This window comes from Sminthopsis crassicaudata, chromosome 4, assembly GCF_048593235.1.
Source record: "Sminthopsis crassicaudata isolate SCR6 chromosome 4, ASM4859323v1, whole genome shotgun sequence".
Classification (NCBI taxonomy): domain Eukaryota; kingdom Metazoa; phylum Chordata; class Mammalia; order Dasyuromorphia; family Dasyuridae; genus Sminthopsis; species Sminthopsis crassicaudata.
The window spans coordinates 263,411,065-263,437,108 of record NC_133620.1 but is presented as its reverse complement, the minus strand read 5'-3'; the positions used below and the strand labels follow the sequence as shown (position 1 = coordinate 263,437,108).

Here is a 26,044-nt window from a genome sequence, read left to right as displayed (position 1 = left end):
CAGTGGAAATGTAGAAATAGATAAATAGAAATTTATTCATGGAAAGACTATATAATTGGAAAGACCATAATTGAGACTAAATGTCCTCCTTAGAAGATGCATCGAGTTAAGAAAGCTGATCACCATTAAAAAGCTGTCTCACTTGCTGCATTAATTTCAAGAATACCCCCTCTTCACCAATGACATCTAAATACTCTAATTCATGTACATGGACTGTGCTTAAAGAAATTATGATACTGTAAGAAAATCACTTGATTTTGGCATATAGTATATGCCAATATGCCATAATAACATATACGGTAAAGTTTAATTTAAGTAAAATATATAAGTTAGAATCAAATTGATTGGTAATTTTTGTGGGAGTACTTACTGAGCAAATGAGGTAACAGTCTTAAGAAACTACTACTACTAATAATAAACTGGCTAAAGTATCTAATAACTATACCTAGATTTTTTTGGCCCTATGCAAACAAAAGTGACCAAAGATTACTATATATGTTCTCACTTATTTCCTGACTAGAAATTGAAATGTGAAATCTGTGCTCTATTTTACAATATTGAAACAAAGAGCAGGAAAGGTCATTGAGAAAGCATCTGCCCTCAAGCAGATGACTGTCCAAACCAGGTAGGAGAGAAAGTTACTTATTCTCTTCCTGAAATTATTTAGGGATAGAGACCCCTCAGTTTTATTTTGGTGTGAAAGAATAAAAATGCCTTCTTCATATCTAGCCAAATTCTGCCGGTTTTAAATTTTAAGCTAAGTTCATGGTAGGGACATCCATTCAATGGACTTCTCATGAAAACTTTGTGCATACTTGAGGCTAGTAATCGGCACCTTAAGCTTTCTCTTTTCTAGGATAATTCATGTTTCTTCAAAGGACCTATTTTCCATCCCTATTGTTATCTATGTCTTATTTGATGGGACTGTGGACTCTGGTTTTTCACATCTTTTTGGAAGTGTCAAAATTAGTCTCATTAGTCTAATTAGAGTCTGAATGATATATTTCATATTCCCTATTTCAATACATTCCAGTATCATATGAATTTTTTTTATACAATGACTCCTACATGGCTGATTCATAGTCAACCATTAACTTAATTTTTCTTTGATTTTTATCTTGTCATTTGTTCACTCACCAAACAAGAGAGAAGTCAATATTTTCCTAGTTCATAAATGAGAGACTCGAGATAAATTTAAAAGTCTTATTGACAAGTTAACATTCAATGCCTTTCCTTCATTTAGTACTCAAGTCTGAGTGGAAGAAGGGTAATTAGTGTAAAAAATGTGAGAGTTTTAGTGGTTTACAAGCTTAGTATGAGTCATGAGTGTAAGATGGTAAGCCCCCCACCAAAAAAAAAAGCAATCTTAGCCTGTATTGTGAAAGACACAATGTTCAGAATGAGGGAGATGATGTACTTTTCCCTAATTAGTCCCCATCTGGAGTACTGCATTTGGTTCTAAGCTCATATTTTAGGAAAGTGATTGGTAAATCAAGAATGGATGCCAAGGTTGCTAATGAGAATGGTGAAAATATTGAAGACCCATGGCAGGCAGGGATTCGCTGAAGGAGCTAGGGATATTGAACTTAGTAAAGAGAATATATAGGGAAATTTCATATTGTCCTCAAGTATCTGGAGGACTACCACATGGGGAAAAAAGGACTAAATTTCTTTTAGTGGGCCTCAAAGGGTAAAAGTAGGAGGGAATGGTAAAAGTTTTTAATTCCTTGCAATAAGGTTTTTTTTTTGTTTTTTGTTTTTTTTTTTTAACTTCCGTCTTTAGTGTCTACCAAAGTGTCTGGAACATAGTGTTTGATAAATGCTTGTTAATTGATTGACTGAACAGCATAGCTTCAGTTCCTTCCACTCAAGAGCATCTGGAATAGTAAGTCCTCCCAACCCATATCTTTACTTTCTCTTTGGCCTCATTCTTCTGCGTCCATTTTTTGAACATGTAATAATGGCTAGCAAAGTTGTCTTTGGGTATTCACACATAATCTATGTTACTGAATCAATTTTCTGCCTGAGCTTTGGCAAGGAATTCAAAAGATAACATATTTTGGTAAATATTCTGTACTTTTTTGATGCTTGTATAATGAATGATGTCTACATTTATATCAGCTCCAAAGAAAGCATAATAAATGACCAATGACATGCAAAAAGATGATAAAAATTCATTATAGACTCGAATAGAAAAGAAAGTTTTACATCACAGAAATTCAAAGTTTCAGTTACAATTCTTTTCTACTATTTAAATATGGAAATGTTATTTTATTTGGTATTTGTTAAATTTAAAGTAAAATAAAAGGAAGAGGGAATAGAAAGGATAATCAAAAGTTGATGCACTATGCACCAAGCTGAGGATACAAAGAAAGGCAAAAATAGATCTTACCCTCCAAAAGTTCATAATCTTAATGGTGAGACAACATGCAAGCAGTTATGTGCAGTCAAGATATATAGAAGATAATTATAATACTCTTAGAGGAAAGGCACTAACATAAAGTACTAGAAAATAGAAGGCCACCAGCACATTTTGTGGATTCTCTCTGTAGGATAGACAAGAAGACATGGATAAAACTTTCATAGAGTAAGGAGGCATGGATGGGTTATTATCAGCAACCTTGGAGGAAGTATCCATGACAATGAGACCCTACTCCAAACACAAGTTACCACCATATCATTCAATTCAGCCTTTAAGAAGGCAACTTAGTAATACTGTATTTTGGAGTTAGAAAGTCCCAACTCAAACACTTATTAAATATATGATCCTGTGCAGCCAAAGTGGTAATAAAGGGAAATTTTATATTTCTAAAGGCCTACTTACATAAAATAGAGAAAGAGAAAATCAATGAATTAGGCTTGAAACTAAAAAAGCTAGAAAAAGAGCAAATTAAAAACCCCCAGTCAAACACTAAACTTGATATTCTAAAAATAAAAGGAGATAATAATAAAATTGAAAGTAAAAAAAAATTATTTTAGTATAAATAAAACTAAGAGTTGGTTCTATGAAAAAAAAAAAAACAAAATATATAAACCTTTGGCAAATTTGATTAGAAAAAGGAAAGAAGAAAATCAAATTGTTAGTCTTAAAAATGAAAAGGGAGAATTTGCCACTAATGAAGAGGAAATTAGAGCAATAATTAGGAGTTACTTTGCCCAACTTTATGCCAATAAATTTGATAACTTAAATGAAATGGATGAATACCTTCAAAAATATAGCTTGCCCAGATTAATATAAGAAGTAAATTGGTTAGAGAGTCCCATTTTAGAAAAAGAAATAGAACAAGCTATTAATCAACTCTTTAAGAAAAAATCCCCAGGATCAGATGGATTTACATGTGAATTATACCAAACATTTAAAGAATAATTAACTCCAATGCTATATAAACTATTTTTAAAAATAGGGATTGAAGGAGTCCTACCAAATTCCTTTTATAACATAAACATGATGCCGAGACCCTAAACCCTTCTACTGAGTCCTTGATTTAAAGATGATCCATAGCATTTCTGGAGCATCATTCAGTGAGGGAGACAACAACCAATTGCACAGGGTTTACACTGTCTTATTTGCTGTTGGGACTGATCCTATCATTTCATTGGTACAAAGGATTCCCTGTACAAAAACCCACTCAATCTAGACCACAGTCTAGAACACTGAGAAGTTAAGTGATTTGCTCAGGGTCATGAAGTATGTGGAGGACCCAGATCTTCTGGCCTTGAGGTGAGCTCTCTATTTACTAACAACTTCATGATTTCTATATTTGAAACAATTTCCTCTCAAGTGAACTTCACCTTCACCTTCAATAAACAATTTCTTCCTGAGTACAAACCACAAGGAAGGTACAATTCCAAGTACTGTGAAGAATATACAGAAGCATAAGGCATAGTTTCTAATTGAAGTAATTTAAAAATCTAATTGGGAAGTGACATAAACACAAAAAAACTATAGTATGTGACATCAGTGGAGAATATAAAAGAAGCCATGAGAGAGCGAGTATAACAGAAATATCACTGGACTTTGATTCAGGAAAGACTATGTTTATATATTATCTCAGGCATTGAATAGTTGTGTTATAGAAGTCACTTTATTTCTCTGGGCCTCAGGTTTTTCAACAGTAAAAAAGCAGCTAATAAGAAATACATAATCAGGAAAAAAAAAAGAATAAGCTTCTCATTTTGCAAGACCATAAGACAAGCAATAGATAGCCTTTGCACTCTACTGATACACAGACAATTTTGAGAAGTCCAAAGTATGGACTCCTAACAAATCAAGTAGTTTCCTCATAGGACTGGTGTGAGGAAAGATCTATAGACAGTAGAACTGTTATTATTATATAAGTAGCATAGACAATGGGTTACAGACATTTAGAGGAGGGAACCATTATTTCAATTGTCAATTGAGATCAATGAGTACACAGATGCATTGAAATATCAAATACCTTAGACAACAGGAGCTATAGAAGTTCAGAGGGAGATATTATTTCACGTAACAATTCAACAACTTCTTGTGACCACACTAAGTTTTCTAATAGAGTTTTGTTCCAAACCTGTTGCTTACTGAGACTTTTGGGCACCCTATATTTATTTATAATTTATACAGTACTACTGTACCAATTTTTATGTACATTAAGCAAGGGACTTAAAAGATTAGTTAAAGATAAAATATTTGATTGAAATGAGGGAGTCAACAAAGTTTTTGGATAATATGGTAACATGGACTGAATACCCTTTAGGAAAATAATTTTGGCAATTGTGTGGTGGAAGAATAGCACAGGGGAGAAACCTGAGGCAGATGACCAATTAGAGACCATTGCAACAGTCCAAGGGGGTGACTATAGAAGTAGAAAAAAGGAAAAAGATGCTAGAGATGTTTGGAGATAGAAACAAGATGATTTGACAAATGATTAAATGTAGTTGGTCAAGAGACAGTGAGGAGTAGAGATGAAAGAGGTTATGGGACTGCGTTACTTGAAGAATGATCACCATCCCTCAATAAAGACAGGGAAATTCAGACAAGGGGTAGGTTTGGAGAAGAGAGGTAATGTTATCTGGTGATGATCGTGACCCATTCATGCTTGTTCAGCCTGTATTATACCCTCTGTCTCATTTTAAATGAAAAGGGTGAAGAGATCAGGCAGCACTCTTATTCAGGGGTCACAGTTCCAAAGCCCAGGGTCTATACTCTGAGGGAACTCTGTCATTGGTATAAGATGATCTAAGGAGCATAGAGGTGAGAAGGTCCAGAATTTTCCTAATTACAACTGCACAAGTCTTGTGAATGATGTCTATTGCAATATTAGCAGTACTTTCCCAGACTCCATCAGTGACATCAAGATGCAGGAATTTCTTGGTGTATATACAGCCAGTGCTGCTTGGGAAATGAACAAGATATAATGGCTCCATCAGCCACCTTGGGAGTCAGCAGTTCCAGACCTGGCAGGACATCTAGATCCCTCTCCCACTCCATGTGTGATCTGGAAAAAGTTGCTCACCAAAACCGCTCCATGGTTAGTTTACCAATTTGTCAACAAGGCCAAAAATACTTATGTATCTAATGATGGGTCACCAAAATTACTATTGGTAAAATGCCTTAAAATACTAGAAAAAGTTCTTATACAAGTATTCATCATTATCATTAATGCTAAACCTATTTATGGTAAACAGTGATGGTGACTGAGAAAGTCTCATTGCCCAATCAAGATTGGCTTAATTTTTTGATTAAGCATCACTGCAAGCTGATAGTTGCAGCATTTCTGCCAGCTCTAATTTGTTAGTCTCTATGTAAAAATGAATCACCTGTCATCACACCATCTGTGGTCAGTTAAGAATAAAGGACGCCAGGGGCTTTTAATCTTGAATCCATTTATTTGGTTTTAAATATATATTTTGATTATTCATTGTATTACAGCACAATTTTGTTTCCTTTGTAATTCTCTGTATTTTATTTTCTGCATTTAAAAACATTATTCCTAACATGCTTCGAAAGCCCAAGAAGTCTATGACATACAAATGGTTAAGAATCCTTGATCTATACAGAATAATGGTATCACTGGAAAAGAAGTGAAACCTACTTTTTATTAGTAATTAGCTCTACAGACTCAATACTTCTCCCTAGGAGGGCAAAAGTCGTATGTTCCAATGAACTTGACAGTCATATGCATGAGAAAAGTTATCTATCCTCTTTTTCCCTCTATGGGAATTCTGTAAGAGGAGGGAAGACAAAAATCTATAGGGAATGCTGGTACTATGCAACCCATCACTACTGAGGAATAAAAGAGCCCATGGGATTCAGCATCATAAATTCTTAATTTCTCCTCTGTTTTTTCTGTACCATTTTAGGTATGGAGCTTAACCTTTCTGTAGCTCTGGTGTCTCATTTACAGATAATCAGAGTTTGGACAAATCACTTCCCCTTCTCTAAATTTCAGCTTCATTACTTCCTCATATAATAATCTTGACTTTTGCTATTTGATAAAATATCCCCTTGATAATTACATTAGTAAAGCAACAAATCTTTAAATCAGTTTGGAAATAATCATTCTCCTGATTGTAAGGACATAGCCATGAATATGGACTATCTCTCCATTTAATGGGGTCCTCATTTGTTTCTATGAAAATTGTTTTGTGGTGGTACTTATGTAAATTTTACATGTTTCTTCATAGACTAACTCCCAGATTCCATTTAATGCATTTTTGTTACTTTAAATATTATTTCTCATTTATTTATTTATTTGGGTTTTTTTTTTGTAATATTTAAACAGAAAATAAAAATGAAAAATGAAAAGTAAAAATACTATGGTATGGTCCTATGGAGATGCACTTGAATGTATATATATATATATGTATAATTATAGATATTTATGTAGATATGTGTTTGTGTGAATATGTATATGTGATTGTATATTGTTTAATTATAGTCTTGGGGGGGGGGGAAAGAATAAAGTAAAAAGTGCACAGAACAGAACAAAAGAAAGCCTACAAGGACGTAAAGAAAAAATAGACAGCTCTGAACACAATGTGCAGTATTTATTATATAGGCTTTCTTGAAATGGAAATTTATTAATTTATATTTTGTATCCTCTCTTATATTCTGCTGTGCACCTAACAGTGTTCTTTTTTCTTTTGTTATTCTTTAAGTTTTAAAGAAAAAGAAAGAAGAATAATTTAGTTACATTGCTCTAAATTATCTGCCAATGTTAATTTTTTTGTATTATTATGTTACTAATATTAGTGCATGACAGATTTAGATGGTGCAGGGGATCTTAGAAATCATATAGTCAAACCATTCAAATTTTGAAAATTAGGAAACTAAAACCCAGAGAGATTAAATGCCTCGTCCAAAATTAAAGCCAGGCTCTCCCAACTTGAACCCTGATGTCTTCAGCTTTACTTTTGCCTGATTTGGAAATTAGAAACCTAAGTCATGAGTCCAGAGAATTGAAGATGAAACACCCACCTGCCAGAGGGATAATGGACTTAAAATGCAAATTGCATTGCAGACATATATTTTTAGAAATGGCCAATGTGGGAATTTATTTTGCTGGATTCTGTAGATTTGTTTTGAAGATTTTTTAATTGTTCAAATGGAGGGAATAGTGAGAGGAAAAGATAATAAAAGCTTATAAAAACAAATGATTATGACTGTCTAAGTAAACAAATAATTTTTTAAAAATAAAGCAAGATCTGTGAGGCATGATCATTGTGGAAATATGTATAGGAGAATTACACATGTTTAACATATAAACATATATAGGATTACTTGCCATCTAGAGGAGGGGGTAGGGGAAAGAAGGGAGAACAAAATTTGAAACACAAGATTTTGGAAGTGTGAATGTTGAAAACTGCATGTGTTTTGAAAATAAAACGCTTTATTAAAAAAAAAAAAAACAGGGATAAAAATGATCACATTTCTCCTAAGAACTTGCATTCTATATAAATATGAAACATTTTAGATGGGAAGAAATTTTTAAAAGTCATAAAAAATAAAGCAAGACCAAGTTTTACTCATAAAAAGAATAGGGTAGAGAATGTTTTCATATTTTAAAGAAGAGCTTATATAGTATAATCATACTTTTTGATCCAGTAATGTTGTTACAAGGACTATATTGTATGGATAGTTAAAAGGGAAGAAAACCTATCTTAAAAAAAAAACTATAGTTACTTTATTTGTAATAGCAAAAATTAAGATAATCTAAATGTTCATCAACTAGAAAATGGCTGAACAAACAGTAACGTATTAATGTAATGGTACATTGCTATATCATAAAAAGTGATAAACTTGAGAATGCTAAAGAATGTAGAAAAATTTTAATGAAATGAAACAGGGAAGAAAACTATAAGAACAGCATTCATATTAACAAAAATTGTATTTAAAATTATCACACAATGGTTCTAGAATTATAACCCTAAAATTGAAAAAACCGTTAGAAGCCATTTAAGCCAACCCTTCAATTCCCAAATGAGGGAATTGAATCCCAGCAAGTCAATTGAATTATCAATGATCAATAAAGTAACAAGCATTGCTAAGGACCTTCTAGATAGCTGGGTGGCACAATGGATAGCGTGCTGGCCCTGGGATCAGAAAGACCTGAATTTAAATTTGGCTTCAGAAACTGGCTAGCTCTTATCCTGGACAAGTCACTTGATCCTGTCTGCCTCAATTTCCTCATCTGTAAGAGGAACTAGGGAAAGAAATGGCCAACTACTTAGTATCAGTATCATAGCCAAGAAAACCCCAAAATGGGGTCATGGAGAATTGGACACAACTTAACAACAAGCTAAATACCTTAGATATTGGAAATAAGAAACAATTCCTATTCTCAAGAAACTTATCTTCTAAAAAGTAAAAATGCATGCATTTAAGAATATGTAAAACACTAGATAGTGAAGGAAACAGGGTGCTGACAGTAGGAGGAGAAAGAAATAATTCACTTGAAAGGGTAGTTATTTAAAAAATAGTATGACATAAAACTTATAAGTATCAGAGACAGGATTTGAACGTACATTTTTTAATTCCAAAATTAGTGTTGTTTTTACTGTGCTACATAGGTGACTGCCATCAGAATAGCTTATATAGATAATTGGCTTTTGAACTACTGTGAAAATCAAGAAATAAAAAAAGGATATAGGAGAAAAAAAGATCTCATGGTGAATTAGGTCATCTTCCTGCCTGGAGGCAGAATTAAACTTAAATTTTAACAAACATATAAGCTTCTGCCTTCTTTTAGTTAACTCCAAAGATGGGAATTCAGTGTCAAAATTCAAATATTCATTCTCACTATCCTGAATGGGATAAGTCTACTACTATTACTGAAATTTGAATCTATTCCTATATAAATCTCATCTCAGTGAAAACTGAACTTAGGCAATTAACTTTAGCTTAAATGTTCGTGTAAGATTCTTGAAAAAAAAAAAAGATATAAATGGCAATAATAAACTACACATAATTCTGTATTTTAAAACTATCTTATGATTAAACACAATGCAATTTGTATTAAGCCTCATGAAGGGATTTCTTATTGTTTTGTCAATTAGTCATGCTTGATTCTTTGTGAGCCCACTTGAGTTCACTAGACAAAGATACTAGAGGACTTTACTATTTTCTTCTCCAGATCATTTTGTAAATGAGGAAATTGAGGCAAAAAAGGGTTGTGATTTGCCCAGGGTCACACAGCTAGTAAGAATCTAAGGCCAAATTTGAATTCGAGTCCTCCTTGATTCTACAGCTGGCACTCTATCCACTCCACCACCTAGCTGCCTATGGAAGACTATAAAAATGAAGAAAAATTTATCTCTATCCTAAACAACTTCACATTCTAAAAGAGAAAATTTATATGTATATGTATATTTATGTGCATATATATATATGTACACAATTATACTACAAAATAAAATCTATTCCTTGTTGTGGGCACATTTCCAGAAGTGCCTGTCCTTGTACCTCTCTCTTTATCACACATAGAATTTTGTTTTTCAACTCTGCAAGTCACTTGACATGTAATATTGGGTATGATAATTATCTGTGTTTGAGTCTTAGCCACTTAATCAAACTTATACTTCCATGAGGACACGGACCATGATGCTTTAGCTAAACTATAATCCCTAAGCTTAGTATAGTATTCTTCAAATGTTAGATACTTTATATATATGTTGAATGAATTTAAAAATGAATACATTGAATGAGCAGGCAGAGATATGAGCATGGATAGTTCAAAGAGACTATCATAATAAAACTTAAGGATATGGGTAAACACAAAGTATTTGGGGAGGGTGAGGATGGATAATTCAGTTGAGCCCCTAGCTTAGGTTAGTTTGAGGAAGCATAGTTTGAGATAAGACAGAAACTAAATGGAGTCAAGAAAAACCTAGCATAACATGGATGCTGGGCCCCCACAAAGTCTCTCTATGATCATTATCAATCCCCTTCCTCCTCTCACCCATGGCTCAAGATCATCTCAGCCAAGATCCAAATTCCTCTTCTTGCTGTGATACAAGTATAACCTGCTCCCCTGGAGACCCAGTCAAAACTTTTTTTTCTCTTTTCTTTCTTCCTCACCCATGGAGTAAATGTCTTGAGTTAAGGCACAAGACCTCCCCTTTTGTAAATTAAAATATGCCATATATTTTCTTAATATCATTGGCTGATTTGAGTCTTCTATAGAAATGTCTATGTCCCTAAGGTGCAAAGGATTGTGACAATTTTTGAATTCCTTTCTATCTTTATAAGTATGAGCTTAAAAAAAAGAAAATAGATTTAAGAAGAAAATTATTCAGTGTTAATGATATTCAAAAGAGTATACAATTACAAGTTTAAGTTGTAGTCATCTCAGATGAGAGGAGTGGAGAAAGTGCTGTCTTTTTTCTTTAAACACAATTGATATTCTTTATTACAGAAGTCATCTCTCAGCAATGATTGATTCTCTGATCTAGGAATCCCAGTTTTCTATTACACACACATATATACACACACACACACACACACACACACACACACACTCTTAATCCTGTGATTACATAGGATTGTGTAATACAATATTGTGTATACACTACAGTTGTATTTCGCATCTCTTCTACCTTGGTTATATTTTTCTTCACAAATAGTAGATAAAACTCAGTCAGTAGTTCAGATTCAAAACCATCAGACACAAGAATAAAATTAAACTTTCTGTTTCCAAAAGCAGACCTAATAACACAAAGTTTACCACAAGGGTTTGTCTTCTTCAGATCTTTTGACATTAATTTTCAGAGGAAAAAAGTTTGGAATGCTTCTTACTTTTTTCTCCTTTCTCATTTAGAAGATAGACAATGTTAAAGGACCTGCTTTAAATCATATGACCATAGGATTATACAGATCTAGGAGTAGAAAGAACCTCAGAGACCATAGTCCAACCCCTCATCTAACAGAGGAGGAAACTGAGGCCCTACCCAGGGTGCTGAAATTTGCCCAGTCACACAAATAGTGTCAGAGGTAGTTTAACTTGCTTTTATCTTTGCTAGGGCAAAAAAAAAAAAAAAAAAAAAAAAAAAAATCAAGTGAAAGCTACAATCAGTTGTTTGCCACTATATCTTGGGTAGAAAAAAAGAGAATAAATGTTAATTGAATTGAAGGAGAAAAAAAGTTAGCCTTCTAATCATGGTGTTACACTTTAAAATGTATTTTATTTTTAATTTATGAAATAAAACATTCATTTCCATAATAGAACTTAAAAAAGATTGTACATGAAACTGAAAATGTATTATGTGCAACTAGACATTTCTTTTAAATATATAATAAAGTTACCATGTAAATGTCTTTTGTTTGCCCTTTTTTCCCCCTCTTCTCCACAGATGGCTATCTTAAGCCTTCATTCTCTCCCTTACATCCTTAGGCCAGAGGGGCGAAGGCTATTTAGCATCATTATTAATTAGTACTCACAATGCATTTCCAACCTTATGAAGAGGGGAAGGTACTAAATTAGAATTGCCATAGTTGCCTGGTCCTTCCTGAAACAAAAGGTCAAAGTATTCCAGATTTGAAACTTGAAAAGAAAGGAAATCATATCTCCAAATACAAGTTTTGCTCATGTATAAACCATCTCACTCACAAAAGAAATCTTACTTGGTGAAGCCTTTTGCTTTAAGTACAAAGGAAGTGAAAAAAAAATCTTCATGAGAGAAATATTACAAGATTTGGTTTACAATTTACTTTCCCATTGGTTTTCTATTTAATTCTTAGTGATCCAAGAGGGACCATCTCTAATTATCCTGATCTATAGCTTCCCACTAGAAGCAGGTGGCTCTGGAAGAGAGAGTGAAGCTGGTAACTTTGTACAGTTTTCTTTCACTTAAATCAAATTTACTTGCAAGTCATGGCACCATGTTCCTAATGTCATGGTTCTCTTCCAAGAATGAAGGACAAACAATAACAGCGACCCAAGAACAGTGATGATTACAGATTATGACAAAGGCCCAGAAGTAGGATGATTATGTGATTTCTACCTTATAGAATTGAAATATGACAGAGTGGGAAGGTTGAATATGTGTAAAGGTGTGGGGAAAAAAGCCCCTTTTTAAATTGTACCCATTTCAGATTTAAAGTGGCTCATGAATTATGAATACTTTACACTCAGAATGGCCTATTCTAAACAATAAAAAAGTATGAACCTGAGAGTAGCCATTCACTGCTGAAAAAAAGTACATAAAAATAATTGTATACACTGCATGGCTTCCTTACTAGGCATGAAGAAGTTCCTCCATCAGTTTGATGGAATTATAAGGCTACTTACTATCTAGTGCCTACCTGAAAAAAACAGCTATGTCCTTAGTCTTTAAAAAGTGAGCTAGTTCCAGGGACAGAACATTCTCTAAAGAATTCTGGTCATTGAGAAGAGTCTAGCTGTTAACTTTATAGTCAACTGGACTATGGAAAGAAATAGGACCAGAAAGCCCAGTAGAGTAACAGGATCAGTGTAAGAATATGACTAGGAGAGAAAAGCCATTAGTCTTTTGTGTTATATGTGTTCTCTAAATATAGGTAGGTCTTTCATATTGTATTCTATGTATATGTCTACTCTTTTTATCTCTATTTTTATAGGAGAGAGCTTCAGGTTTATGGGGAAGATGTTTTATGGCTCTTGTTCTTAACATGCCACTTTAGTCAATGTCTTTGCTTTAAGCTGTGTTAAATGACTGACAAAGAGAAATTCACCAGTAAGAATTCAAAAGCTATAGTTTCAGGAGTAAGGACCTACAACACATCTTAAATTTGAATCAGGCATCCTTCATGTGAGTACAACCCAAGAATGCTGAGTTATGATGGTATTCCAGGAGGTATCATTACTTACAGTATATTTAAAGCCATGTATACATAGTATTTGTAATTCCTCAATTGTTTTAAATTTTTTTACTGTTAAAAATTCAGTTGTTTTCCTATAGTTAGAGAGCTTGTAGGTGCTATACTGCCTAATTTATCCTTTTCTCATATTCAGGTTTGCCCTTGTAAGCTTTATGGCACGAGAGTACTTCTGTTATTTGATTTAATATCTGGCATTTTTTTTAAACAAACCTTGATTAGATAAGTGATGGTGTTCGCTGTTGGTTGTCAACATCTCCCATGTAGGAAATGAATTTGAATCCTATCTATTTCACAAAGAGAAGTACAAAAAGAACTTTGTGAGACATGATTGTTTTGTCATACAGTAATTCCTACTACTTACAAAACTGCCTGTATTATAATATCATATTATGATATTCAATCTTATAATAGCTATTCTGTTTTCCTTTTAATTTTCTCTATTCCCCCATTCTCTCAACTATTCTGCTTTTCTCCTAATATATTCTAAAATGAATTTGAAGGTTTCTTATAGTGTACTTATTAGATACAAAAGTAATTGATCTTATTTTCAAAAAATCATCATGATTTGTATGACAGTATTCTGAAAAAATAATTCAATAGGCCATGACGTAATCAGATATATAGCTAAACAAAATGGCCAACTAGTCTTCATTCACCGGCTACATTTTACTCAGTCACACACACAAATGCTAATGATTACAATATAAGCAATCCCTTTTCTGTTCAACATATTTTGGACTGGATCTTCAACAAACTGTCTATTATTTTAGATTTAGAATATATAAAGGTAACAAATTGGTAGGGTTGAAAGGGAATTGCCTTAGTGGAGTTGACTTTTGATATATGCTTTCTTTAAAAAATGCTATATAGGAACAATTGGGAAAGACTATTGTGTAGATCCCCAAGGCATTGGGTGTTGATAAAGATATTTACTTTTTTAATCTGACCAAATAGGCACCTGGATAATATACAATAATGCCTTCTCTTATTGGCGCTAAGCTCCTATAATTGCTTACTGTAACCTTCAGGCCAGTCAGTCACATGTTATCCGAAGTTAATGTAGGTCAAACCCCACCTTTAGAATGAATGCAGTGTGACTCATCTAATACAGTGCCATCTAGACCTTCAACATAAGTATGTAGCTGTCATAAGAATAACTGTTACTAATCAAGTATTTATTAAATGCAATCTACATAGACTCAGTTTAAACTTAAACACTGTGGGAAAAAGATTTATAAATCAGTCAATCAGTAAGCATTTATTAATTGTCTAAAGACATAATCCCTTTCCTTAAGAAGCTTGCTTACATTTTATTTTAAAAGACTACACATGAAGAAAAATTTTAAGAAAAAAATATAAAGATATTGATTGCAAAGCAGCATGAGATAATAGATCAATAAATGGTCTCAGACTCAAGAAAACTCAAGCTCAAAGTTCTCCTCTCTCATGTTTTGTGACCCTAGACGAGTCACTTAACTTCTCAGTTCCCCAGCCAAATCTACAAAACTATAAATTGCAGTCTAGTGACGATTCATATCTCCCCACCATGAATTCCCTACCAATGAAATCATAGATTTGGATAAAATAAAACACCAAACATATTATTTGCTTAATCAATATTATGTGAAGTCAAATATAAAATTAAGCCTGCAAATGTCCATAGCAAGTATACTCGGTACACTTTATACTAAGTACAGAAATAGAAACAATGAACTTTGAAGTTATAGGGACCCTCAAAAATGATTCCTCATTTAACAACAGAGGTATCCTGGGAAGAGCTTGGAGTCAGAACACCTGCTCCAATGCCCACTGACTGGGCAAGTTATTTAACTGTTGTATAAATCTGTTTACTTAAATGTAAAATGGGAGAGTTGGACCTGGCAGCTTCTAAGGTCCATTACAGTTCTAAATTTAAGCTCCAATGACTTTCTAATACATGGGAGAGTTAATAATTTTTGTAGGGAGAACTGCCCAAGCCAGAAAACAAGAACTTTTAAAAGTCAAAAGACATATAGCTATATTTCAAATATTGACTAAGTAACCAATTTTATAACAAAAACAATTCCTTCTTAAGATAAAGGCGCACCTCTATTTGCGCATTCTCCTCTAAACCACAAACAAGGATCAATTCTATAAATAGCAAATTTCTGAATTGCTCTTCATTCCCTTTTCCTGGAACACCTTCTGCTCCTCCAGCCAATTGGTCAAAGAAGCCAGTGCTGAATCTGACACCATGGACAGGTTTACAAAGTAGCATGTACAAAATTTTCATTATATCTAGGAACCTCCCAAAAAACCATTACAGAACAGGAACCTGGGCACAGTATCCTTCCTGGACTCTATCCCCCTCATCATTACTCTCAACAAAAATGTGAGAGCATAAATGAATGTTCTTTGCCAGTGAAATCTCCAGGGGAATACACAATAGAAGGGCTAACCTAACTGAGGTGGGGGGGGGAGGGAGAGACCACAGCAGTTTTAAATTTAAAACAAAACAAAATGGCATTAGCATTCTTGGCTAGTTTCAAGTGGAATGAAAAAAAAAAAAAAAAAAAAAAAAAAAAAAAAAAAAAGACAATGTATCTCCAGGAGCAATGTCTTAGCCAGAAGCCACTGTAGTCAGAACCTATAAGCTCAAATAGTGTCCCCCACCTTACCTTCAGTTTTCTGGATATCCATACTGAACTATGATGCTTTGGTCTTTAAAATATCCATCCCCCAAACTGCTCAATATATATGTTTTCCCCCAGTGGAATGTAAATTACTTGGAGGCATGAACTTTGTTTTTATCTTTTTAACTCTAGTACTTAGCATAGTGCCAAGCACATAGTGGCCGTTTAATGAGTGTTTGTTGACTAAATGAGAGAAATGGACCAATTTTTATAGAATGTTGAAAAGTTATGAGCTGATACAGACTAGTCTCATGTCCTTAAGGAATTTATAAACTAGATCAGGAAACAAGTCAAGACAGCTAAGAAGACTAGTTAACCATATGCTGCCATAATTTTTTTCCTTTAATTATTTTTTTCAAGACTGGTCTTCTAAAGTAGATTGTAAGTCCCTAAGATCAGGAATGAAATTTTCGTGAATCTCTCACATTGTATGGATAAGAAACAGAAGAAGAGGAAAACATTTCAGGTGGCAATGAAGACTATAACACCAATCTGTCTAGTCCAGGGATTGCTTGTGTACAATGAGTTCAAATGATGACATTCCTTGAAAGCAAGGCAGGAGTTTGCTACTTAGCACAAAATCATTGCAGTTTTAGGGCATAGTATTGGAGTGTTTTTTGTTGTTGTTGTTTTGTTTTGTTTTTAAACCAGATCTGTTATGGAATCATTTGATATTTGCATCTCTCAGTGAGAAAATTTACTTTATTGATACAAATGTGTACTTGCTTTCCAACTTACAGTCTTAGAGATCTATATGAGATATTGAATGGTTAAATGACTTGACCAGAGTCACCTGGTCAGCATATGTCAGAGGCAAATCTTAAACATTCATCTTCCTAACTCCAAGACCAACTCTCTATTTGCTATACCATATTTCCTCTTCACTAGCAATATTATCAAGGAGGAAAGTACAAAATATTACATCTGTTGCTTCAGTGTTTTTGCACCAAATGATCCCTTGTGTTTGGAAAGGCATTCTTTCCTTACCTCTCCATAAAAGAAGCCCTAGCTCTAGCATCCTTCAAAATAGAATTCAGGTGCCACCACTTAGATATCTAAGTTCTTTCCTGATTTCCCCTAAGTAAGGCTTTGGTCTCTCTTCCTCCCTCCTTCTATCTCTATCTCTATGCCCTCTCCCTCTTCTTCTCCCTCTCCCTCTCTCCCTCTTCTTCTCCCTCTCCCTCCCTCCCTCCCTCCCTATCTCTGTCTGACTGTCTGTCTGTCTGTCTCTCTCTCTCTCTTTTTCTTTCTCACCCCCTCTCTCTGTCTCTAACTTCTTTATAGTTTTTGACATACACCTGTTATATCTCCCAGCAAGATATAAGATCCTTGAAGGCAAAGACTATTTTGATTTTTTTGGTGGTGCAGAAGACAGAGTTCTGGGCCTATAGCCAGTAAGAATTGAGTTCAAATTTGGTCTCAAGACACTTATTAGCTACATGACCTTGAGCAAAAAAAACTTCTACATGCTTTGGTTTTCCCAACTGAAAAATGGGAAAATAATAGCATCTACTTTTGAAGAGTAGATGTGAGGAACATTTGAGAAGTATATTTTAAAAATACAATTAGTATAATACTTGACTTTATATAAATGTAGTAGGCTTTATATAAATGTTTATTCCTTCTTCTTCCTTTTCTCTTTGAAACACTAGTACCTAATAAATCCTTGATAAATGTTTAATGAATTGAACTAATTAATGAGAGCAGTATTTAAAAAGATTAGTCTACTAGTTGTATGCAGAATGGATATGAATAGAGAGATCCTGGAGTTGAGGAAGCAAGCTAGGAAGTAGCTACAGTGATCCAAAGAATTAATGGACAGCAAGTCTGAGGTAATAGCAAAAGAAATAAAGATTTACATGAGTATAAGAGACATGTTTATAAGACTTGATAATTGACAGAATATAGGAGATAAAGGAAAGAGAGTCTAAGATAACTCCAAGATTTTCAGATCTTCGCAGTTTCCATCTTTATTAGGCACTGCAGGAAGCAACATAATTCAAGCATTATGAATTGATTAAAAAGAACTCAAGCAGATAAAATAGTTATGTAATGTATTGCTAAATTCTCCTACTTTTGACAGTTCTCTAGGAAGGACAGAGGGAAGAATATGAGGGAAATCTAGACAATATCAATAAAATCTCTTTTTAAGAGTGGATTGGATCAATAGAAGACAAAAGGTATGATTATATTTTCTCAAGTCCATCATTTGGCAGAAAGTTGCAGGAACAATGAATTTTAAGTCAAAGAACTTAAATTAAAATTTCTAAATTACATATTATTTTGTGAAAGTCATTTAGTTTCCTTGGGCCAGTGAAAGGTTTGGATTAGACCAGTTGTTCTCATATATATATATATATATATATATATATATATATATATATATATATATATTTTTTTTTTTTTTTGTATCAACAACGTGAACCTAAAGAGCTTTTGCATATATAGTCTATATGTAAATACTTATAGTATTAGAAATTTTAAATGTTATTTTATAATATTTAATTCATTTAAAAATAATAAATCCATTACATGTCAACAAACTAGTTAACATGACTTTTTCAAAACAAAAAAATTTAGCAATAAGAACAGCACTATTTTACATATTTTTTGAAAATTTCTTTAATATCAAACTTAATAGAAGACAGCTGGATTCTCATATCTAATGAGATCTTCCAGTGTTAGGTGTGGTTAGCAGAGGAATTGATAAAAATTAATCCCTGGGGAAGGCAGAGAGAAGACACAGATAGAGATCAGTTTAGCTCCAAGATCCCACCCTTTGGGAAGATGTTCCAGTCTGAAATCCAAGTAATGTCAAACTCCAAAGACCCATTCTCTGTAGAGGTTTTGAGCAATCTCACTTTGCTATGCCCTGTCAGAAATCCCAGACTTGTCCCTGAGGTTAATTTTTCCCTATAAAATCTACTTATGGGCCATCCCTTGGCTGCTGCCTTCTTTGGGTTAGTGCATCTGGCTCACGTGTCTTTCTTTTACCCACCCTTCCAAGCCATGTGGTATCTTCTCCAACCCCACTTCTCTTCCTTACAGCTAACTCTTTTAGAGTGTTAAGTCCCTTTCAAGATTTAGACTGCCAGCTTAAGGACATGCTCCCTTTCTACTGCGTAATTGTGAGTTCCATTGAGGAACTTGTCTTTCATATGCTCTCCCACTCTATTTCATATTTATCATTCTCAGTGTATCCCTTCATTTTGTTTGTAACCTATTCTCCTAAATAAATCTACTTTTTGCCAAAGAGAATGGCCATTGTGAACTCTCCACATGAGTGAACCCCAACTTTTGATGCCTACCATCATTTGGGGTCTACATTAACTACATCATGTTGGTATTCAAACCACATTAATATATGCTACTGCATTAAATCTGTTTTTGATGTATTAGTTTAAGAAAGTGAGATGTCACAATGGATAGAGTGCTAGGCCTAGTATCAAAAAGACGAGTTCAAATCTTGCCTCACACACTCACTAGTTGAATAACTCTGGACAAATCCTTTAACTTCTGTCTGCCTTAATTTCCTCAAGAATAGTGTTATAATGATAATAGCACCTTCTTTACAAGGTTTTTTTTGAAGATCAAATAAGAAAATATTTGTAAAGTGTTTAGGTTAGTGCCTGGCACACAGTAGGTATTTAGTAAATATTTGTTTCTTTTTGCTCTATGAGAAGAAAATCTGACCTTATACAAAAATGATAGTTGGAAAAGAGAGGAATAGTGTAATAGATAAATAGAATCTTAGTATTATACAAAAATAGTTTTAACCTTAGTATAATTATAAAAATAGTTTTAGACCACACTTTGAAAACTGCTCAAGTAATAAGATTCACTAAAAGCTTAAATTCTATGAGTCATTCTATTGTTAGTTTTACTCAGCCTGCTTTCATAGACTTAATTAATTGAGAAGTTATGATGGAAAGAACACTAGTTCTAGAATAAGAGGACCTAAATTCAAATCGCATCTCCAGCATTCAGGATATATGTGAATATGGACAAATTACCCAATCTCCTCTAGCTTCTATTTCCTCATCTACAAATAAATACGATTATATTAGATATCCTAAGGACTCACTCATGTAATCCTATAACAAAATAAAAGTAAAAATTCTGAACAATAGTTTTAAGAAGTTGAAAGGCTCTAATTTTTCTCCCCTTTAGTACTAAATATACAATTCCTAGTTCTAAGAAAGGTCAGAGGTGCATTTATGAAATAGTTTGTCCTCAGGAGGGATGTGGTACAGAATTAAAACTACAATAAAATATAAATACAACCAATGGGCTTCTCTTTAGGCATAGGTTCTCTAAAATAAGGAAAAAATATCAAACTGATAAAGAGAAATCATCTAGCCAATAAACATTTATTAAGTACTTAATAAAGTACACTTTATTAAGTGTCCAATTCAGTACTAAGAGCTGGGAATACAAAGAAAGGCAAAAGACAGCTCAAACTCTAATGTTTGAAAGTCAAATAATTCCTGATATAGTCCGCAGGCAGACCACATACAAATTATTCTTGGTGATTTAGGCATATTGGCTTTGCAAAATTAAAGCATTTTAAATCTGATCATCACAAAACAATATAGTATCACTGGACTGGCTGCCCAGCAATCTAATTCATTGGAAGAGAAGAGAATGACGAGTCTATAGGAAACTTCCGGTTAACCATTACCCAGTGACCAAAATCAAAAATCCAAAACGAACATACCTCTTGAGAAATTCAGCCCAGCATGCAAAGCTCAACACTCAAAGTGGCAGATGTCTCTCTGCAGAGTCCAGCTTTAGTAAAAGAAGAATGTGACTTAGTTTTAAGTCCAACTAAACCAACTCCTCCCTGATCTACCCAGTCACATTAAATTTTTAAAAAGCCCTCATTTAAAAGTCTGAGTTGAACTTTAAAAAAAAAAAAAATGATAATATGAAGACTGGGACTGCTTCTGAAAACTCCAAACATAACTATTCCTTACTCCAGCTAAGAAGGTCGGAAATAAAACCACCATCTGCAAAGCCGATAAAAAATGGTTGCTACTAAGTATGTGAGGCTTGCTACTTAGACCTCCCCCCTCCCCCTTTGTGGAGCAGTCAGTGGCCTAATCGGGAAAATTCCATGTGCAGCTACTTGGGGTTCCACTCCCCAAAAAAGATTTGAGATCATGAAAGTGTCTCCTCACCCTTTAAGACTGAAAGAAAAACAGTCATCTAAATCTTCCGGTCTCCCAGGAAACAGAGTTTTGATGCGAGGAGTCATGCAAAGCCAACCCTCCCTTATAGATCTTTTCCTTCCTTTTCTCTGGTGTTTAAGCATTTGCACAATTAGATCTGCTAGACAGAGAAATTCCCCCTCACAGAACACATGCAGCCATCCTCAGTCCTTAAATCCTCTTCTCAAAAGCAGGCTGGAGAAGGCTGAGCCCCGGGCAATGGATAAACACAGTCTTGCAGAGCCTGGAGACAGCCCTCCCCCTACCCCACCGGAAAATAACTACCAACGTGGTACCAACCCTGCTAGGAGAGTCCATGAGGTCCATCCTGCGGACTCTGGGAGGTTCTGTGAGTGAAGGGGCCTAGGCTGGCCAGCGAGCTCATGGTAAATATCACAGGAGAGAGAGCAGCTTTCCACCCACCAAGAGAAAAACAAACAAAAGCCAATGTGGCTTCTAATCAGGGACAACTAGTAGCATTCCCTGGTCAAAGTTACACTGTAGCTCCCCTTGCTGGTTTTGAGTATTTCTGCACCCTTGTTCATTTTCTAACATCTTAGCCCTCCGGTTTTCTTTTAAGGGAAGAGGAAGGGACTGGATAGGGGTTAACCTCAAACAGAGGGGAAAGAGGGTAAAAATAAATGTCTTACTATGTAGCAAAAACTAGGTTAAGTACTAGGAATACAAATACAAATAGAAAGATAGCCAGTATTTGCTCTCAAAGAGTTTATATTCTAATGGGGGAATTCAGCATATTTAAAAAATTTTTAAAGCTGAAAAGGGACTGGGGTTGGAGGTGAGAGAGACAAAGGTTCAGTGTGGGATTATGGTAGAAGTCCAGAGTTCTGGAGCTATGAGACTTGGCTGTCCTGAGTGGCCCTCTTAAATGGAGATTTTTGAGGAGCCATCCAATCAGATGACGCTAGGGTTGGAAAGTATATATGTGTGAATATGTATGCATTTATTAATATAATATTTATTCTGCATATAGTTTGTGTACTTGTTTCCCTCATTAGAATGTATATTCCTTGAAAGTAGGGATTGTTTTTTTGAATTTATATCCCCAAGGCATCATCCCCTGACACATAATAGGCCATTTAACAAATATTTGATTGATTTACTGTCAAACAATATGTATTCTTATTTGTTGATATAAAGAATGAAATAATTGCTACTTGCAAAGAACATATATTCTGAGGAAAAGCAAGTATATGTGTGTGTGTGTGTGTGTGTGTGTATACACACACACACACACACACACACAAAGAATAAATATACTATTAATAAATACATACAAATTCACACATATATACTTTTACCCCTGTGGGAGAGAGAAGATTCTATCACATATATCCAGCATTATTGTAAAGTTTCAACTACATACAGTGCTAAGGGTTGAAAATAGATACTGTTTTTAATTTCAAAATTCTAACATTTGGCTACAGACACAGGACGGCTCAATCAGATGATCCGAGTTTAAATACTGCCTCTGACTCCTCCTAACTATGCGTAAGTCATTTAACCTGTCTAGGCCTTGGTTTCTTTTATCCCAAAAATGAGGCTTCTGAGATCCCTTAGCTCTAGGAAAACTTAAAAAAAAAAAAAAAAAAAAAAAAAAAAAAGATTTCTGAAATAGAACTCAAAAGTAAAAGCCAAGAACTAACTATATTTGGGGTTTTATTTATATAAATTAAACTTAAGAATTCCGATTCATAATTTTTAGGATTCATTAATAAATATTTGTCTAACTGATGAGGTCCTGAATAATGTGTTGGGCAGAGAGAAATTGAAGAATTGATTCCCGAGGCAAGCAGGAAAAAGGTACTGACATTGATCAGTTTAGCTCCTTTGTCCCACCTTCTGGGGAGGTGGTCCAGTCAGAAATCCAAGTTATGTCAAACACTTGAAACTCACCCTCTATAAGGGTCTTGGATAGTCTCACCTTACCATGTCCTATCAGAAATCCCAGTCATGTCCCTGAGGTTAAATTTTCCCTATAAATTTATTAATGGTCCCTCCCATGCATGGCTGTTGCCTTCCTTTTGGTCAATCAGCCACAGGACTCTGCCTGGTGGTGTCTTTTTCCTTTCCCCTTCCCCATGGAGGAGGTATCTCCTAACCCCACCATACCTTATGGCAACCTTCCTTTCCCACTATGCCTTGTGGTGTTTTTCCTGACCCCATTTCTCCTTATAGCCAACTAACTCTTTTAGGCTGCTATATCCCTTCCAGGTTTTAGCCTGCCAGCTAAGGACATGTCTCAACCTCATGGGGTGCTCCCTTTTTACTGGGTAACTTTTGAGTTCCTCTGAGGAACTTGTCTTTCATATGCTCTCCCATTCTATTTCCTAGTGTCTATTGTATCTCTTCATTTTGTCTGTAACTTGTTCCCCCAAATAAATCTACTTTTTGCCAAAGAGAATGGTCTTTGTGAATTCTTCACATGACTAAACCCCAACTTTTGGTGCCTACTATCATCTGGTGTCTATATAAACTACATCATAACATATATAGTTATAATAATAGCTAACATTTATATTGTGCCTACCACTTGCCAAGCACTATATTAAACGTTTTAAAAATATTAGTTTCTATCTCTTGTGATCCTCACAATAACCCTAGGGGATAGGTAGTGCTATTATTATCCCATTTTATAACTGAGGAAATTAGACAAGCAGGTTAAGTGACTTGCCCAAGCTCATACAGCTAATAAGTACTTGAAGATAAATTTTAATATGTGTGCATATACATATATGTATATGTTTATATGCCCACATGTACACATATATGTTATACCTATTAAATGATTACTACAAACATATTAAATTTTTAAAATGTGTGAAAATGAATTAAATTCAACTCAACAAAAGTTGTCTATATCTAGTTCTTGAATGATATACCAACAGTATAAACTCAGGAAAATAATAGTGTCTAATAAAACACACACACAACTTTAAAGGAGAGTACTTCTGCAAAGGTGAGTCCAGGAAATTTCAATTACATCAATTCAATTCAGTTGACATTATTAAACATTGTGCAAAGTAGGGAGATTAGCTCTTATGGCAGGAGTATATCTAGATGTAACAGACTAGAAGTAGACCCTTTGCAAAATTTGCAAATTTAAGAATATGACATAGGTAATCAAATATTTTAATTAAATTTAAGAATATGAAATATGTATCCAAAGTTTCCCCTCCCCTGCTGGCGATTTTTGTTTTGTTATGTTTCATTATGTAGTTTGTATTTTTGTTGTAATATTCCTTCCAGTTTTCTTTGTTATCTATGAATTTAACTTACTTCATTCACCATCATTGCAGCTGGGACAATTTTAAAGAAGTCTGGAAGCTAAAGTAAGAAGAGTCCATGGAAGCCAAATAAAAACTGCAGCATAAATTCTCCTTGCTTTTGCCCACCATTTTTGTTGAGTTGATAAGCATTTATTAAGAGTCTATTATGTGCCAAAAACAGTGTTCAGTGCTAGATATACAAAAAAAGATAAAAGTCTCTGTTCTAAGGTAGCTCACTGTCTAATAGAGAAGCCAGCATGCAAACAACTATGTACAAACAGACTATATACAAGATAAAGTGGAAATAATTAAGAGAGGGCACTAGAAGTAAGGTGGAAGGGAAAAGCCTTCTTGTGGAAGGTAGGAATTTAACTAGAATGAAAAAGATTGTAATTCATGAAGCTGGAAGAGGAGAATATTTTTCAGGGTAAATTAAAAAACAAATTTCCTCTCTTCTTACTCTTACTCCTTCTGAAATAAGGTCAAAATTGTCCAGACTTTCACTCACTGCTAAGAACTCTTATTCTTAACACAAAGCATTTTTTTTAAAAGGAATTTAATCCTTACCTTTAAAAATGAGTTAAAAATCAATGATACAAACATTATATTGAAGAAACATACTACTTGAGGCAGTCAGATAGCCTCTTGGGTAACTTGTACTTTTCTTTGGTGGGGAAAGAGTCAAAGTGGACTACTTCCTGGTCCTGGAAACTAACCACTAGGCTTACATTCTGGAAATTTTCATGTCTGTGTGGAGAAGACTGATGCTTGAATAAAGTCTGAGGATATTATTTAGGCCACTAGCATTGAATAGAAAATCAAGAACTATGAGTTAGCTATTTTAATGAAATCATATATGTTTTTAAAAATTCTTACTTCATTATAGCATTGTCAAGCAAAATAAAACCTATATTGCCAGACTGGATAGGCCACAATGGAATATTTTGACAAGCAGAAAGTTGACAGGTTCAGAGGACTGCTCAATTGTTCACATCCTGTTTGCAAACAAAACCTTTTTTATTCTAAGACAGGGGATTCATTGTTTCTTTAAAAGTCTCCAGTCCCTCCCCCATATCATTTTAATTTCAAAACTGAATTTGTGAATTTTAATAATGGGAAGAAGTAGAGGGAAGAATGGTGATTTCCTCAAGAGATTTGTAACTAAATTTAATTAAATGTTCTAACTAAATTTTTGGACTCTAATAGTTCAAGGGCACTTTTTACTCTTGGGATATTATCAAAGAAGAACCAGATATCTCAACTGACCTCCAAAATATAATAATCTTACTTTGGAATAAAATTTTCCATCCTACTACCTTTATTTTCTTAGCCTTAATGGATTTTTAAAAAATGTACTGTGTCAACTGACACAGATTAATATTTTGAGATTATGCTTAAATTCTAGTTCCTCTCGTGCTAAAACACAATTTTAAGAAGGAGCTCCAAGGTTTGAATCCACAGGTAGGCCCCAGGTATACAAAAATATGGCATTTGTTATCTGTCTGTCCCTTTCTCACTGTCACTATCCTACTGTGACAGTCA

The 26,044-nt window shown here is 34.2% G+C and overlaps 1 protein-coding gene across 1 annotated transcript in view; it reads right to left on the bottom strand.

The window, feature by feature from the left end:
* CILK1 (ciliogenesis associated kinase 1) overlaps positions 1 to 20,793 on the bottom strand; it is an 85,073-nt gene extending 64,280 nt beyond the window's left edge. Inside the window, exon 1 of the mRNA XM_074310647.1 lies at positions 20,723 to 20,793. The gene's annotated coding sequence lies outside the window, so the exon portion shown is untranslated. The remainder of the gene's footprint in view (positions 1 to 20,722) is intronic.
* Between the last annotated feature and the right edge of the window lie 5,251 nt (positions 20,794 to 26,044).